This window comes from Bactrocera oleae, chromosome X (assembly GCF_042242935.1).
Source record: "Bactrocera oleae isolate idBacOlea1 chromosome X, idBacOlea1, whole genome shotgun sequence".
Lineage (NCBI taxonomy): Eukaryota > Metazoa > Arthropoda > Insecta > Diptera > Tephritidae > Bactrocera > Bactrocera oleae.
This window is the reverse complement of record NC_091541.1, coordinates 21337611-21353121: the sequence shown is the minus strand read 5'-3', so window position 1 is coordinate 21353121 and position 15511 is coordinate 21337611.

The window sequence follows — 15511 nt, the reverse complement described above, 5'->3', positions numbered from 1 at the left end:
AAAAAAAGTCGTGTTAGTTACACTCTTTATAACTTAAGAACGGCTGAACAGATTCGGCTGGAAATTGTTGAGGAGGTAGCTTACAACTAGGGAACGAACATAGGATCCTTTTTTTATCTTTGTATGTTAAAAGTCAAAACAATTCTTAAATTAAAACAAGCGAGGAAGGGCTATGTTCGGATGTAACCGAAAATTTTATACACCCGCAAAGTTTAATGGTATACTCGTTTGAGATTTCTTTATATATTGTATTTTATTAATTAGAAGTAGGAACTATTGCCTCAGTTATATACATTCACAATGAAATTAATTAGAGCAATTTGTAAACTAAATTTACTTAAAGTATGCGAAATCGTTCTTGTGTTTTTTGTGCACGCTTATAATTGAGTTTATATACATAGAATGCATTACAACTGTATTGAGCAGTATGAAAGGAAATCGTTTTTGGACAATGAATAAAATTTTTCCTAACGGTTGTTTTTATCACCTAAAACTAATCGAGTTAGATATAGGGTTATATATATATATAAGTGATCAGTATGAAGAGACAAGATGAAATCCGGTTGACTGTCTGTCCGTCCGTCCGTCCGTGCAAGCTGTAACTTGAGTAAAAATTGAGATATCTTTATGAAACTTGATACACATGTATCTTGGTATCGTAAAACAGTTGGTATTGCAGATGGGCGTCATCGGACCACTGCCACGCCCACAAAACGCCATTAATCAAAAACAAATATATTGCCATAACTACAAGTATGCTCCACAATAAGATGCAAGACTGTTATTTGATGTACAGGATCACATTAGGGAGGGGCATCTGCACATAATATTGTTTTTACGTGGGCGTGGTCCCGCCCCCTAATCGGTTTAACGTGCATATCTCCTAAGCCGCTAAAGCTATAATAACTAAATTCAGTGGGAACAAATGCTTTTAGCACACCTTACGACAGTGTGAAAATGGGTGAAATCGGGTGACAACCCCGCCCCCTCCCCATATAACGGTAGTGTTAAAAACTAATAAAAGCGCGTTAAATCAAACACTTAACACGCCAGAGACATTAAATTTTATCTCTAAAATGGTATGAGATGACTTTATTAGAAACGACTCCACATTAAACAATGGACGTGGCGCCGCCCACTTTTAGGTGAAAACCCATATCTTGGGATCTGCTTAACCAATTTCAACCAAATTCGGTACGTAACATGGTTCTCATATTTCTAGATTACAGTGTAAAAACGGGCGAAGTCGGACCGCAACCACGCCTATTTCCCATATAACACCATTTTCAATTCCATCTGATTCTTTCAAGCAACAATGATTATATCGGGGTAAAACTTTGCGTGAATAAAACGTTTGCAGTATGCCACCTTGTGACCAAAAATTGTCTAAATTGAAATAAAACTGTACAAGCCCCTAAGTACTAAATATGTGGACCCCAGTGCCTATAGTTGACCTTCTACCGAAAATATCAGCCAATCCACAAAGAAATCTCACACGAGTATACCATTTGACTTTGCGAGAGTATAAAATGTTCGGTTACATCCGAACTTAGCCCTTCCTTACTTGTTTTTAGTTACAACCTTTCTATTTCAACATTTGTGATTCTTCTGAGACCAGCCGGCTTGTAGTTTTAGTTTGGTGTTGCTAAGAAAGCTACTTTAATTATTATTTCATTAAATTCGCTTATGTTTCGGTGAATATCTCTTTCTAAGTTTATTCTGTAATCATTATTAATGTATATATTTTTTTATATTTAATCAATACTTTTAATGGGATGTTAAACCCACTCTTGGTGATACAACCAGTGTGTAGTTTTATGAGCACAGGAGAAGACAAGTCAGTACATGTATCAGCAGTTATAAGCGATCTGTCTATATTTTTAACTACAGCGAAATCAATTAAAACTGATATTTCGAGAGGAGATATTATGTCAATATTGTTGCGTCTATTAATGATAACGTAATACAACTGTCTTCCTTTCTGATTAATTAGACGTGACCCCCAACACATATGGGTTGCATTGTAATCATCACCTGCTAAAAATCTATTTCCTAGTGAGCCAAAAAAGTCTTTAAATTGGCCATCTGTTATTTTAAAACAAGGTGGGCAGTATATAGCCGTTAACTCGATTTTTTAAACGAATTGTTGTAACTTGTAACTGGGCTGTAGCATGAGTTTCCAAAGCATGGTGGTTTAATCAGTTTGTAACCAGTACTGCTGTTCCACCATGCGCCTATCCATCTGCGTGAATTGTAGCATAGAGTTTAAAATCAAGTATAAAAAAATTGTTTTATTTGTTAAGTAATTTTCCGGTATTAACATTACATCTATATTTTTTTTCATTCAGAAATCTAATGATGTCCAATTTGTGCTGGTTGATACCATTAGCATTCCATATTCAAATATTTAGTTCGCTTATTTTTTACTTAAAAAAGTATGCAGCATTTGGTTTGGTGCTTTAATTAAATCTTGAACTATATTTTACATTGCAGACATAAATTGTGTCATACATTGGGTATGATTTGAAATCATACTTTCAACACTACCGCTTGGTTCTTTTTGAGGCAATTGAGTTTGAACAGTGTTCCCTTTTACCACATTTGCATAACTTCCAGGGACTACGTTATTCCTAACATAACCAGGTTTTGAATTCTTTACATACAGGCCTATATATAGCAGTGTGATTTCCTCCACAATTACTGCATTTCTTCATTAAATCCTCTTTCTTAAGCGTACATTTAGACGTAGTGTGTAAATCACCACATACTACAGCTGGTGAGAATTTGGTCATTTCAATCATAAACATTGGTTGTGATATTTTATTTCTATTAAAAATATTTACTACAGCTTTAACCTCATAACCATTTTCTTTAAGAGCTTCCCTGATTTCATTAGAGTCTACTGAAGTCTCAAAACGTTTGAGTTTTTGTTACATCAAAACTACTCTTCTTTAAGGGCACTCACTTTGTTATGTGAAAATCATTTGTGCCCACAATGACACTTAGTGAGACACAATGGTATTGGAGCTGTGCTCGCGCAAATATATAGGAGGCGGTTCGGTATTACTGACTGTGATGGCACCCTTCGCAACGTCATTTAAGTCGTTACTTAGTAAAGCTAATCCATTGTCAATTAGAACTTCAGTCTTTAAGATCGACGAGGCTGAAATATGCATTCATAGTATGCATATGGCCCTAATGGTGAGGCTGAGCAGCACTCATTGTAGTTATTGTTTTTCTTTCCCACTTATTTTTTGATTATATTTGTAATCATTGTTGTTCTCACACTGTTTTGTTTTGGTTTTTTCGCGATGTTTACTTATCTTTATTAACTTCAATTGTTTGATTTGGCTTTGTGTAAATTTCTTTTGGTATAGAATTCCTTTCAGAGAGCGAATTAAAAAAAACACGTTCGTGCACTTTGAAAACCTATAATTTTAAACTATTTTGTTTAAAAATATGTATATACACTTGAGCTGCGGCAGTTTCTGCGACTGATACGCTCACAACTAGATGGAATTAAAAGTTGTGTTATATAGGAGATAGGCGTTGTTGTAGTCTGATTTCGCCTATTTTCGCCTAGTAATATGGGAATTTTAAAACAGTGTAGTGTAGTAGTAAAATAGGTACCAAATTTTGTTTGGCTTGTTTGGTGGAGGCAGTAGGTTCGGAGATATGTGATTTCACTTAAAAGCAAGCGGTGCCACGTCTGGTAACTGTATGATCTGATATTACCGTATATAACAGTATCAATTAGAATAACAATTTAATTACAAGAAACATAATATGTATAACAGCTAAGCAAATGGTATACAATAATCTGCGATTACTAATGAGCCTATGTATATACAATGTGTTAGAAAAGAGAGCCGTGCTCTTATTCTTGTACGATTTTATACATCCTCCCGCCCGCTGGAGGAATCAAGATCGACAGATGAAGGAAGTAATGCATTCTTAGTTAAGGCCTTACAAACTCTCCCTTTGATCTCTTCACTGCAACAACTCTTACTTTGCCATCATTACTGGGATAAAGTTTCAGTACATCAAATGGTCGCCCAATCAAAAATGAGGAAGCGTAAGCGCATCAAAATCGCCGTCATTGCTAGAATACAGTGGTCGGAATTTATCAGTGCTTTTATGCGTACTAAAACGGTGTAGCAGTGCTCATGGGTTAATGATGAATCTCCATTTACTCGTGTTAAATGGGTTTTCACCGATTTCACGCCGGCTTCCCACAACCCTCCAAAGTGTGGTGATGAGGGTGGTATAAAACACAAAAAAAATTCCTTTTGAGGAGAGAAAAACTGCAATTTCACCGTTTCGTTGTTGTTGCTATATGTATATATTCCATAATATGGTACATTTCGTCAAGTTTACATTTAGTGCCGACCAAATTTGTGGCTTTATCCGACCATAATTCTTCAGGTTTTCCACGACCTGAAATGACGGTCCAAGGCACCAATAAACGATTCGATTGTTAAATCACCCACTAGTTCCAAATGAATGGCGTTTGTTACAAAGCAGACAAAAAGTGAAATATAACATTTAACGTTACGTGGTAGTTTCCCTATTTCAATTTTTAGTCGGGCCTACATAATCGCAACCTACCTTTGTAAATGGTTGTTGAAACCTCACCCTCTCGATGGGAAAATCACTCAGTATTAGCATTTGAGTAGACTTACGCAGTTTGAAACATTGTATACAAATTTGCACTAACCTTCGCGCTAGGGTACGTCAACCAAAAATCCAATACTGTTGTCTTAGTATGAATATAGGCTGGGTTATTCCGACGTGCATATGTTTGAAATTTAAAATCTGACCAGAAAGTTTACGGAAATTGTCATTTAAACTGCCCGCGCTGAATATTTTTCGGCACTTTTTTTGTTAAGTTGGTAGCACTGTCATTAATTACTCTGTCAAAAATGAGCGCGATCTGTCTACCAGTTTTTTTGCAGCTGCTGTTGGAATCAGTCGACCTCAGTAGTGTTGTGTGATTTTTAATATGGACAAAAAATATTGAATAAAGAATTTGCATAAAATTATTTGTTTCGAACAAAATTTCGTGTGCGGAATTATTGCGAATATTAAAAAAGGCTTGTGGTGAATCTATTCTATCGAAAACAGAAGTCTACGACTGGTACAAAGCCTTTAAGGATGGTTGAGAAACCGTCGAAGACATTTCTCGTACCGGTCGTCCTTCGACATCTATCACTGACGATAAAATCAAAAAAGTGAATAAATTGTGCTCGAAAACTGTCATGCGAGTGTTTATGAGAAAGCACGTAAGGTAATCATCGGTTAAGAAGCAGCTCGTTTGATTTTGACCGATAATTTGGGCATGAGACGCGTCATCGGCTTGTTTCAAAAGAGCTGAATTTTTTGCAAAAAGACCGCACCGAACTGTAGCTCTGTACGATTTCAAGACCAAAAACTTGTTCAATGAAGGAGCATATTTGGAAGGCGATAAAAGAATATGCACTTAAACACCATACAATTTTCAAATTTTCCAACAACACGCCATTGTCATCTAAGAAAGGCGATAGCGACAATAGACTGCTCTTACTCGTAGTTGTGCGCTGATCCATAAGGTAATAAGCTACAGCACGCACCAGTCGAGACCATGCATACTTGACTTCGGCCAAGTTTCTTCGCTCCATGTAGGGCCATCCCATCTTTTTTTTTAAGCTCGGCAATTCTCTTGGCCATACGCCCCTAGAAGCCGGGTCAGCTAGGTTCTGTGAAGAACGAACGTGATGCCATTGGGACCTTTTGAATGTGTTAATATTTCAGATGACCAATTTGCGATATAAATAGACCACACACGATAACCAATGAAGAACTATCGACGAATCGGTTCATATTTGAGCTTTTGAATCATCGATTTGGAGTGTTTTCGCCACAAGATTCATTAAGCGACAGAGAAGAACGGCACTGCGCAGCTGAAGCCACGGTAATGATATTTGTTTAAAGTGAGCGCTGCTCCTCTCTGCCACTAGTTGGACAGTTGTTTTACTCTCGTAGACTGATCGACATGACTGCGGCGTAGGCGTTTCGAGACGCATCGAAAAAACTATGCAATTCGTGATGTCCAAGTGCAAACAAAACTCTCCTTGAGATTTGCAGAGTATTTAGCGTAGAGAGATTGTCTCTGTGCTTTATCCAATGCGCAGTAACGTCAGTCGGAACAGGAGTTTTCCAATCTATTTTAAGTAGCCACAGTTATAAAAAAAAGATTTTAACTTAAATTGTGCAGGATGTAAGAAAACCCAAGAGGTCAAATATGCGCGCTGCATGCGATAATATTGACTGTCTTGTAACCAATGTTGTTGTAGAGTACGTTACGCAAAACTTAAATGAATCACAGTCCGGAAGTAACTTTAACATTTTGGGTTGCTCAACAGTACATGGGGACATCTTTCATATATTTTTTGGGAGAGATGTAAGTAAATTGCCGCAGTTACTACTCCATTTTCATAAGTTCATACATGCACAAATTTTTAAGAAGAACCACTAGTTGCCTGTGTAGATTTAATAAGTCGTTGAAGGTCCCCGCACCTGTCATCACGTCGTCCATGTAAAAATCACTGAGAATTGCTTACGATGCCAGTGGATATGTATTTTGCGATGTTTTGCAGTTCTTCCAATATTCTCACTGCTAGGAAATGAGCGCATGAGGTTAGCGTTTAGTCTATAATGTTCTTTTGGCATTCATATAGATCATACTGTACATCTCTTCTATGTCAACATACATAATGAACCGATGACGACGGAATCCTAACAGAATATCAAAATTAACCCCTTAATAGTGATGATCCCATAGGTAGCGCTTCATTCGACGACGAGTGCTTGGCACTTCGAGCAGATCCACTGGTTGAACGCAAGCCTGCGCTCTGTCGCATAAAGTTGTCCCCGAGCGTTCTCTAAGGAATTTCCTAGTTGTTGTCGTTAGTTTTGAATGGAAGTTCGACACAGAATTTTCCATCACCCGATTTCGTATGCGTCTGTGAAACAAATTGCTCTTAAACTCATCAGCTGTTAACTGAGGTGAGCAATCGACCTCTTTCGTCTCCCAAAATCGTGTAATTGTTCGGTCGATATCTATCGTATTAAGAAACACCCCTACTCTCGTCTCAAGCCATCCACTTGCCCACAAGTTTTGTTGGTTTAAGAATTAGATAGATAGATAGATAGATATGGATAGAGGTATGCACCGCGTCCTAGAGTCTATTGTGCCCTCCCCTAAGTCACAACGACTCTTTTAGCCCCAGCATATAGAAGAACTCTAATATACTGTTAGGTGCTAGTGAAGCGATGCGATCCCTCTTGGGAAAGATGGATCCCAGGGTCTTAATTCTGCGTCTGCAGACTGCTGTGCACTAGCAGATGTTCTGGGGTTTCCGGCTTCATGTCGCAGAACCTGCAGTTTGCAGAAGAGACTAAGCCCATGTTGAATAGATGTTTATTGATCCTACAATGACCGGTGTAGAACGCGGCAAGCAGCCCGAATTTATTTTTCGGGAGATTGATTACGGTTTTAAACCGTCTGAGGTCGAAACGCCCCATCAGCAACCTGGCATGGCGCATGCCTTGGAGATGTTGCCAATGTCTCTCCCTGCTTGCTCTTTCCTCTTTACGGAGCAGCTCCTTAATGGTGTGTGGACCAACCGCTATCCATGGTTCTGGTCTTACCATTTTTGTAGAAGCTGCAGAGCGGGCCAACCGGACAGCCAGTTCATTTTCTCTATACACCTGTGACCAGGCACCCAAATGAGGTGCACTCTATTGTGGTTTTGCTAGGCTTTTCAGCCGTTCTATGCACTCCTGCACTAATAGCGATTTGACCTCAAAAGCGGAGATCGCTTTTAGTGCCGCCTGATTATCGCTGAGTATGGCAATACTTTTATTGCGGTAGTTGCGTTGGAGGTTTAGCTCTACACATCGACTTATAGCATATACTTCCGCCTGAAAAATGCTAGGAAAACTTCCCATGGGAATGGACGGCTTGGTGCGTGGTCCTGCGACCAATCCCCTTCGCCGTTTTCGAGCCGTCGGTTTACCACTTGATAGTACTATCCCTTAGCAGTAGGTCCAGCGTGGAATTGTTTCACTTCGCCTTACTGCCAATTCCTTCCGCTGTCATTTGAAGCAGGGTCTATTTGGCCGTCTGTTCAATTACTATATGTAACGGTGTGAGTTCCAGCATTACTTCCAGTGCTGCAGTCGGACAAGTACGCATTGCGCCCGACGCGCAGATGCAGGTAAGTCGTTGCAGCTTCGATAGTTGAAGTCCTACCGAAGTCTATGATGCTTTGGAAACTCAAGCCACCGCTCTATATGTTATGATCGGTCTCACAATCATGGTGTAAAACCATCTGATAATCCTTGAGTTGAAGCCCCATGATTTCCCAGCAAGTCGATTACACTTCATGCGCGCTTTCGTAACTTTGGCTAAGGTCAGGTTCACATGCTGCTTCCACCGTAGAGTGGAATCCAGCGTGATGCCTAGGTACTTGACCATGTTGGCCATCTGCAGGTCCCTACCGCCTATAATAACCCAACGATTACCCTCCTCCCGCCCAACCGACGCGAGGGGCGCAATCCGCATACGTGCGGAATTAGCCGAGTCAGAAAAGGCAAGAGAGTTTTTAAGTGTTGAGATCTAAAACTGCTCAGCTACAGAAACAAAAATTTCAACAGCTAAGATCTAAAGTTACAATATAATAAATTGTTACATTTTCATTTATTAAGAGAAAACAATAAAGTCTTTTTAATTTTGAAAAGTGAGTCAGATAAGTCAAATGTGCTGGAATGAGAATAAAATTTAATTTCAGACAGGAAAAAAGGACTGCAAACAGTTCCATTCAAAAGTTTCACTAAGAATGTTATGCCAAGCATTTCCCTACGACTAGACTACCCTAGTATCCCATCGGAAATGCGCTAAGGCGAAAAGTAAAAATTGTTTTTGAACCGACTCTAACTTGTCAGAATGGATTTGGTAGCTAGGGTTCCATACCACAGAGCCATATTCCAATATAGGTCTAACCAAAATTGTATAAAGTGTTTTAGTAATATACGGATCTCTAAATTCTTTAGACCAACGTTTAACAAAACTGAGGACAGCTTTTGCTTTCAAGACCATGGTATCAATATGAAGACTGAAATTAAGCTTAGGGTCCATATTAACTCCCAAATCAACATAGTTTAAAACTTGCTCTAGAATATGGTATTTTATTACATAAGAAGAGGGGTGCACAGATCTACGCGAAAAGCACATCGTCTTACATTTATTAAGATTCAAAGGCAAATCATTTCTATCACACCATGCAACCAAATTGTTTAAGTCTGTTTGCAACAGACACCTTTCCTCAGTTGAAGTGTATGATTTAAAAAGCTTTACATCGTCAGCGTATAATAAAATTTTTGAGAATTCTATTACTGAAGAGATATCGTTAATAAACAACAAGAACAGAATCGGGCCAAGATGACTACCTTGCGGAACACCAGAAGAAACATTAATTGTATCTGAAGGTGTATCCTCAAATATCACTCGTTGTGTTCTATTATAAAGATAGGAAAATACCCATTGAAGGAATCTTGGCTGAAAGCCCCGCAGATCAAGTTTATGTATGAGAATCGAGATATTTACTTTATCGAAAGCTTTGCTAAAGTCTGTGTATATAACATCCGTATGCTTATGTTCCCTAAAACCCAATGATACATGGTTTACAAATTCAAGTAAGTTTGTTATAGTCGAGTTCCCTTTACGAAATCCATGCTGAGATGAGGAAATTAACGGAGAAATCGAAAAGGTTATATGGTCAGTGATGATAGCTTCAAAAAGTTTAGGTATAACTGATAGTTTTGCGATACCTCTATAGTTTTCAATGTTGGATCTAAATCCACTTTTATTCAAAGGGATTATAAATGACTGTTTCCATATTGAAGGAAATATACCGTGTTTAAGAGAGGAATTAAATATCCTTGTCAAAGGCAAATAAATATATTTGGCACTATTTTTTAGGAAGCATGAAGGTATCATGTCTGGGCCATAACTAAAAGATGGTTTTAACTTATTTAAATTAAAAAGGACGTCTTCTTCAGAAATTACTGAAGCGTTAATTAAAGTATTCGAACACAGCACTTGCTGATAAGAAAAAGTTTTGGAAGAATTATTACAGTAGTTTGACTTGAAAAATTCTGCAAACATATTGGATATAATATCATTGTCACTTGAAATGATAGATTTGTATTTCATTGCGGACGGAAATTTGGAAATCCTGCGTTTGGAGTTGACGAAATCATAAAACGATTTTGGATTACTTACAATAGTTTTTTTTACTATATTTAAGTAATTATTATAACATTTTTTGTTAAGGTCAAAATATTGTCGACGCAATAGAGAATATTTAGAATAGTCGACAGGGATAGGTTTCTGAGGGCTGGCAGTAACCTGCGCCTGGGTCCGGGATATATGCCAGCGCTAGGCTATCCCTCATCAGCCGAACAAGGTGGGGCAGTAGGACCTGCTCCCCCTGTTGCAGAAATGCTGAAAGGATGCCATCCGCACCCGGTGACTTATATCTTTCGAAGGAGCCCACTTTATGGAGTCTGCAGTGAAGAGCTGTTTTGCGACTGTCCAATCTAAGGGTGATGGCTTTCGTTCGACTATAGGTCAAATCTGATCTTCTCGAATTGCCTCCGGGGAGTGCGCAAGTAGAAGAGCCGTGGTTCTTTCCTCTGCGCTTCACATATAGGTGCCATCCTATCTTTTAATTGCTAATACTGTGTCCGTCTTGCCTCTGGCCAGAGCCTTATGCAGCCTTGCAGCTTCTGGCGTCGAGGAGACTCTTTCATAGAACTTCCTGAAGCTCTTCTGCTTTGCTGTCTCCGGTTTCCGGTATTCCAGTACGCTTGGCCTTGCTAAATAGCTTGCGTACCGTTTTTCGTAGTTCTGAGAGCCTACTTGACCACCAGGAACAATCTCGACTCTTGGTGGTCGTATTTAGGGGGCAGCTGCCGTTATATGCTTCTATAATGGACTGGTTTAGCGCAGCCAATCTGGTCTCCAGTCCAGAAGCAGTGGCACTGCCGTCCGGCTACCCCCTCCAATTTACATTTATTTTAAGCGTATCTCGTAAGTGTAGTTCGTGTTTCTGGGGATACGCCTGGGAGGGACTTGTCTGACTTCTTCCCCGAGTGCGAATCTTATAATACGATGATCTGACATGGAGGGTTCCGATGACACCCTCCATTGCCCCATCAGCCCCGTCGTAGGTTCCTTACCAAGAGTGATGTCAAGCACCTCCCTTCTTACACTAGTTTAAAAGGTGAGTTCCCACCCCAGGTTTACAATACTTAAATTCCTACTAACTAAAAATTCAATGAGAGACTCACCCCGTGTATTGCAGTCCGTGCTTCCCCATTCCGTTTGATGGGCGTTAGCGTCGCATCCTAGGACGAGGGGCAGGTTATTTCTCCTGCAGTGTTCCACCAGGTTACCGACAGCCACTGGGGTGCTGTCAGTGCGTCCCCCGGAAAGTGGGCCTCTGCACAGCGACCAGGTCTTGTGTTAGGAACTCTGTAATGCAAAAGAAATCAATATTGTTCCTGACTACTATACATGTTCTAGGTCTCTCACTAGAGAGATCCCAGATTACCCTATTTGCTCCATTTTGAGGCCTCTGACCTCTCCTTTGTATATCCAGGGCTCCTGGATCAGTAGTATGCCCAGACCAACTGCTGTGAACCTGCTCGCGATGACAGCCGAGGCCGACGCCGCGTGGTGCAGGTTCACCTGGGTAACTTCTGACGAATATGTAAGATTCGTCATCTATGCAGAGATTGAGCCTCCTGCCGAAACTCCTGACCTTGCTAGTGACTACTCGCCAGGCCGATATACTGAGGTCCCCGTTCTGACTTTTAATCAGCCCGAGAGCAAACTCGTACGGCTTGCCTGCGCACCTGGGGAGGAACACTGTCATGCTATGCATGGGCGGTATGTCGTCTCCCTTCTTTGCACCCCATGGAAGGAGGCCTTATATCCAGACCCTCTGAATACCTCCTCCATGGGAAGGTCTTGGAGCACGAATGCCTTTAAGGGCATCCGCATATCTGCGCTGTCCCTCCACCGCTCGGGGAGAGTTCGGGGCGGAGTGGTTGCCTCCGGTCACCTGAACATTATTGTCTCTCGGTCGCTTTGGATTAGGCGGCTCCTGTGGCGTCAGCCACCCACTCTTGCGTTTCGCGGATTGGGTGGTCGATGTCTTTGCCCTTTCGCAACCGCGCTTTGCGGCCTGAGTTGCGTTAACCGGGCGTTGGCTCCGATCTCCGCTACTCTGTTTATTGCTAGACGCGGTATTGCCACCCTTCCGCTTCTCCGAGGCAGGGGAGGCACTGTTTCCTCTCACCCTGTTACGCGCTAACTTTTCGGCTTCTTCCGGAGATCTTCCCTCCTGAAAATGCCGCAGGTACCATTTAAGGCTGGCACCGCTCATGCCTTTCCTCCTGCGATCATCCTGTCCGCCGGAGCTCCCAGTTGGTGGTAGTCTGCCTCCCCTCTTCCGTTTCTTTTTGCCAGCCCCCTCGGTAGATACCCATTGTGACTGCCGGCCGCAGTCAATCTCGCCTGCTGAGCGCCATTGCACGAGGGCAAGTCGTCGTCATCGTCTCTTGCATGCTCATCGAACAGCGCTCGCTCTCCTGGCGAAAGGGCGTCCAGGAAGCTGAACTTCTGTTTAGCCCCTGAACCTCCCTTACCTGCGCCGGTGCTTGCTTTAATGGTCTTGTCCTTGTCCGTTGGCTGCTGTTGTGGTGATGTGTCCGTTGCTGTGTTGTTGGTTGTTTTTTGTTTGTTGTTGCTTTCCATCTTTTTCTTACGACCATGGGCTCGACCTGGCGAGCCGTCCGGTCAAGATTCAATGTGGGGAATGCAAAAGTCCGCCGCGCCAGAGCCCCATGACGCGGTAAGGCCACCGTTACTTCCCAATGCGGCCCGGTGTTAGAAAGGCTCTGTTCAAATACAACCGAATTTACCTACTGGCTGCAAATCATCCAATGGGCACGGAATTTGTATAACATGGCAGCTCTTTCTCTCAAAAAATTTGTCGTTTCCCAATAATACACATATCTATAGAAGCAGGCATATAAAATTGTTGATCTGCTAAGTCTAATGATAGGAATGAAATATATTGATATTTATTTAGCATTCGTGCCGGCATAGACGAAACGATTGTTGCCATAATTAGCGCATCAATATTGTATGTAGTGTTGTTATCCCTCGATGTAATTTGCAGAGAAACCCAACCATGTGAAATTCCAGAAGTCTTGTGGTCCAAACCTTGAATAGGTATAATTAGCGCATTAATATTGTAGGTATTGTTGTTATCCCTCGATGTAATTTGCAGAGAAACCCAACCATGTAAAATTCCAGAAGTCTTGTGTTCCAAACCTTGAATAGGTATTCGTGCATGCTTACGTCACATACTTAAACGACGAACGGCATTCTCAGCAATAATATTTAGATCCGCTGTCCTGTAGCTTCGCATAGCTTTCCCAATGCGCATAATCCGCGAATTGCTTAATCAGCTCCGTTATATAATTTACGCAAAGGAGTAACAGATTGGCTTCACACAGCTTCCAAATTGAGAAATATGCATATAATGAAAGCTTTTCATTAATAGAAATTTTTGGCATGCCGAGTACGAGGTACTGTTGTGAATCGGAGTTATGGAAGAATCGTGAAAGACTTTTTATCCAGTCAAATTTCCAGCGAATGACTTCATTTTCAGCTTAGGAAGAAAGCTCAAATTTCGCTCAGAGACTTGTTTGCTCAAACTATTTAAGACTTCAGTTTGCGACGATAGAATAAATAGTCACGGATTGCACGACGCGTTGCCTCAAACACTGCAGATGTGATTTCTCTGCCATATGCAAATGAAGTTATCCTTTGGTAGTAAGTACCCGTTCCTAAAATTCTTCTGACTGCTCTTTTCGGCATAGATTGGACCAATCCGGCTCGAAGGACCAATTTTATCCGATATGTTTAAAAACCGTGGACTATAAATTAAAAAGATGATCGATAGGTGCAATGTTCAACGAATGTCTTTATTGTAAGTTCAATATTAATCGAATGAAATCCACATGCCTTGCTGAAGGCATCCATAAACGGACCAACTTATTAGCAAGTATTAATACGTCAGGTAACTGCATGATCTGATATTACCTGATCTGATATCTTTCTACAGCTAAGCAAAAGGTTTACTGCTATTACTAATGTACCTATTTGTATATTCAATGTGTTGTAATAGAGAGCCGAGCTCTTATTCTTGTACGCTTTTATACCTTATACCCTTCTGTCATTCTGGAGGTAAAATTTAATGTCTCTGACGCATTTGGTTATTGATGTATTGCACTTTAAGTACTTTTTAACAAAACCATTATGTGGAGAATGGGTGCGGTTATCATCCGATTTCACTTATTTTCACGCTGGCACAAGAGATGTTTAAATGATTTGCTCTGTGCACATTTGCGTAATATAGTTAGCTAGAATGGTTTAGGAGATATAAACATTAAACCTATTAGGGGTGAGACCACGCCCTTTGTTTAAAAATTTTCAAAGCACAGGTGCCCTTGTTATTGCGATCCATTGTACAGTCTTGTATCTTAATTTGTGGCTAAGTTATGGCATTTTTTAAGTTTTCGATTAATGGCGTTTTGTGGGCGGGGCGTTACGCCCGTCTACACACTTATCCTCACTTTTTTTGAAAAGGAACACGTTAACCAAGTGTCATTACAATATCCTAATTCTTGCTCAAGTTATCGTTTGCACAAACGGACAGACGGATAGACGGACAGTCACTCGGAATTCAACTCGTGCCACACAGCACCGTTAGACTTCTTCTTGCGGAGTTATTTGAAGTCATTACTCTTTAGCACTAAATTAGACTCTCTTCAAGCTTTAGAAGTCAATATTGAACGTGCTATTCGTGACATACGACTTGATTTAGTTGAAAAAGAACTCGAAAATTGATTTAATAGAATTCGTCCCTGGAAATAAAGTCGTTGAGGTCATTTAAATGATGTTATATTCGTAACTTAATTGTATCGATTCTACTCCACATTAAATAAAAAACATTTGAATTTCCCTAAAAATTAGTGTGTTTTTTTTTTAAGAAAAATCATATCACTCTTATTGGAAAACCCTATATAAGCGATCAGCAACTGGAAAAACCACTGCAGAGATTCTGTAGGTTGAGGAAAATGGTCCTGTCAACGAGCTTACTGCAGACGCTTGTAAAAGATTTTTCATCCACACTGTACGTCGCACAGTGATTGGACGCTATAGCGTTACTTCCAGATGCTCAAATTTAGTAAATTCATAGCAATCAGCGTGCCGCCAGTTTTTACAACTTGAGCGAAAATTAGCTGGGGACTCTGAACTTCGCAACAACTACAACGATGACGTTGCCTCCACCCGAACATGCGCTAACAGGTGAATTTCGTGTGGTATTCG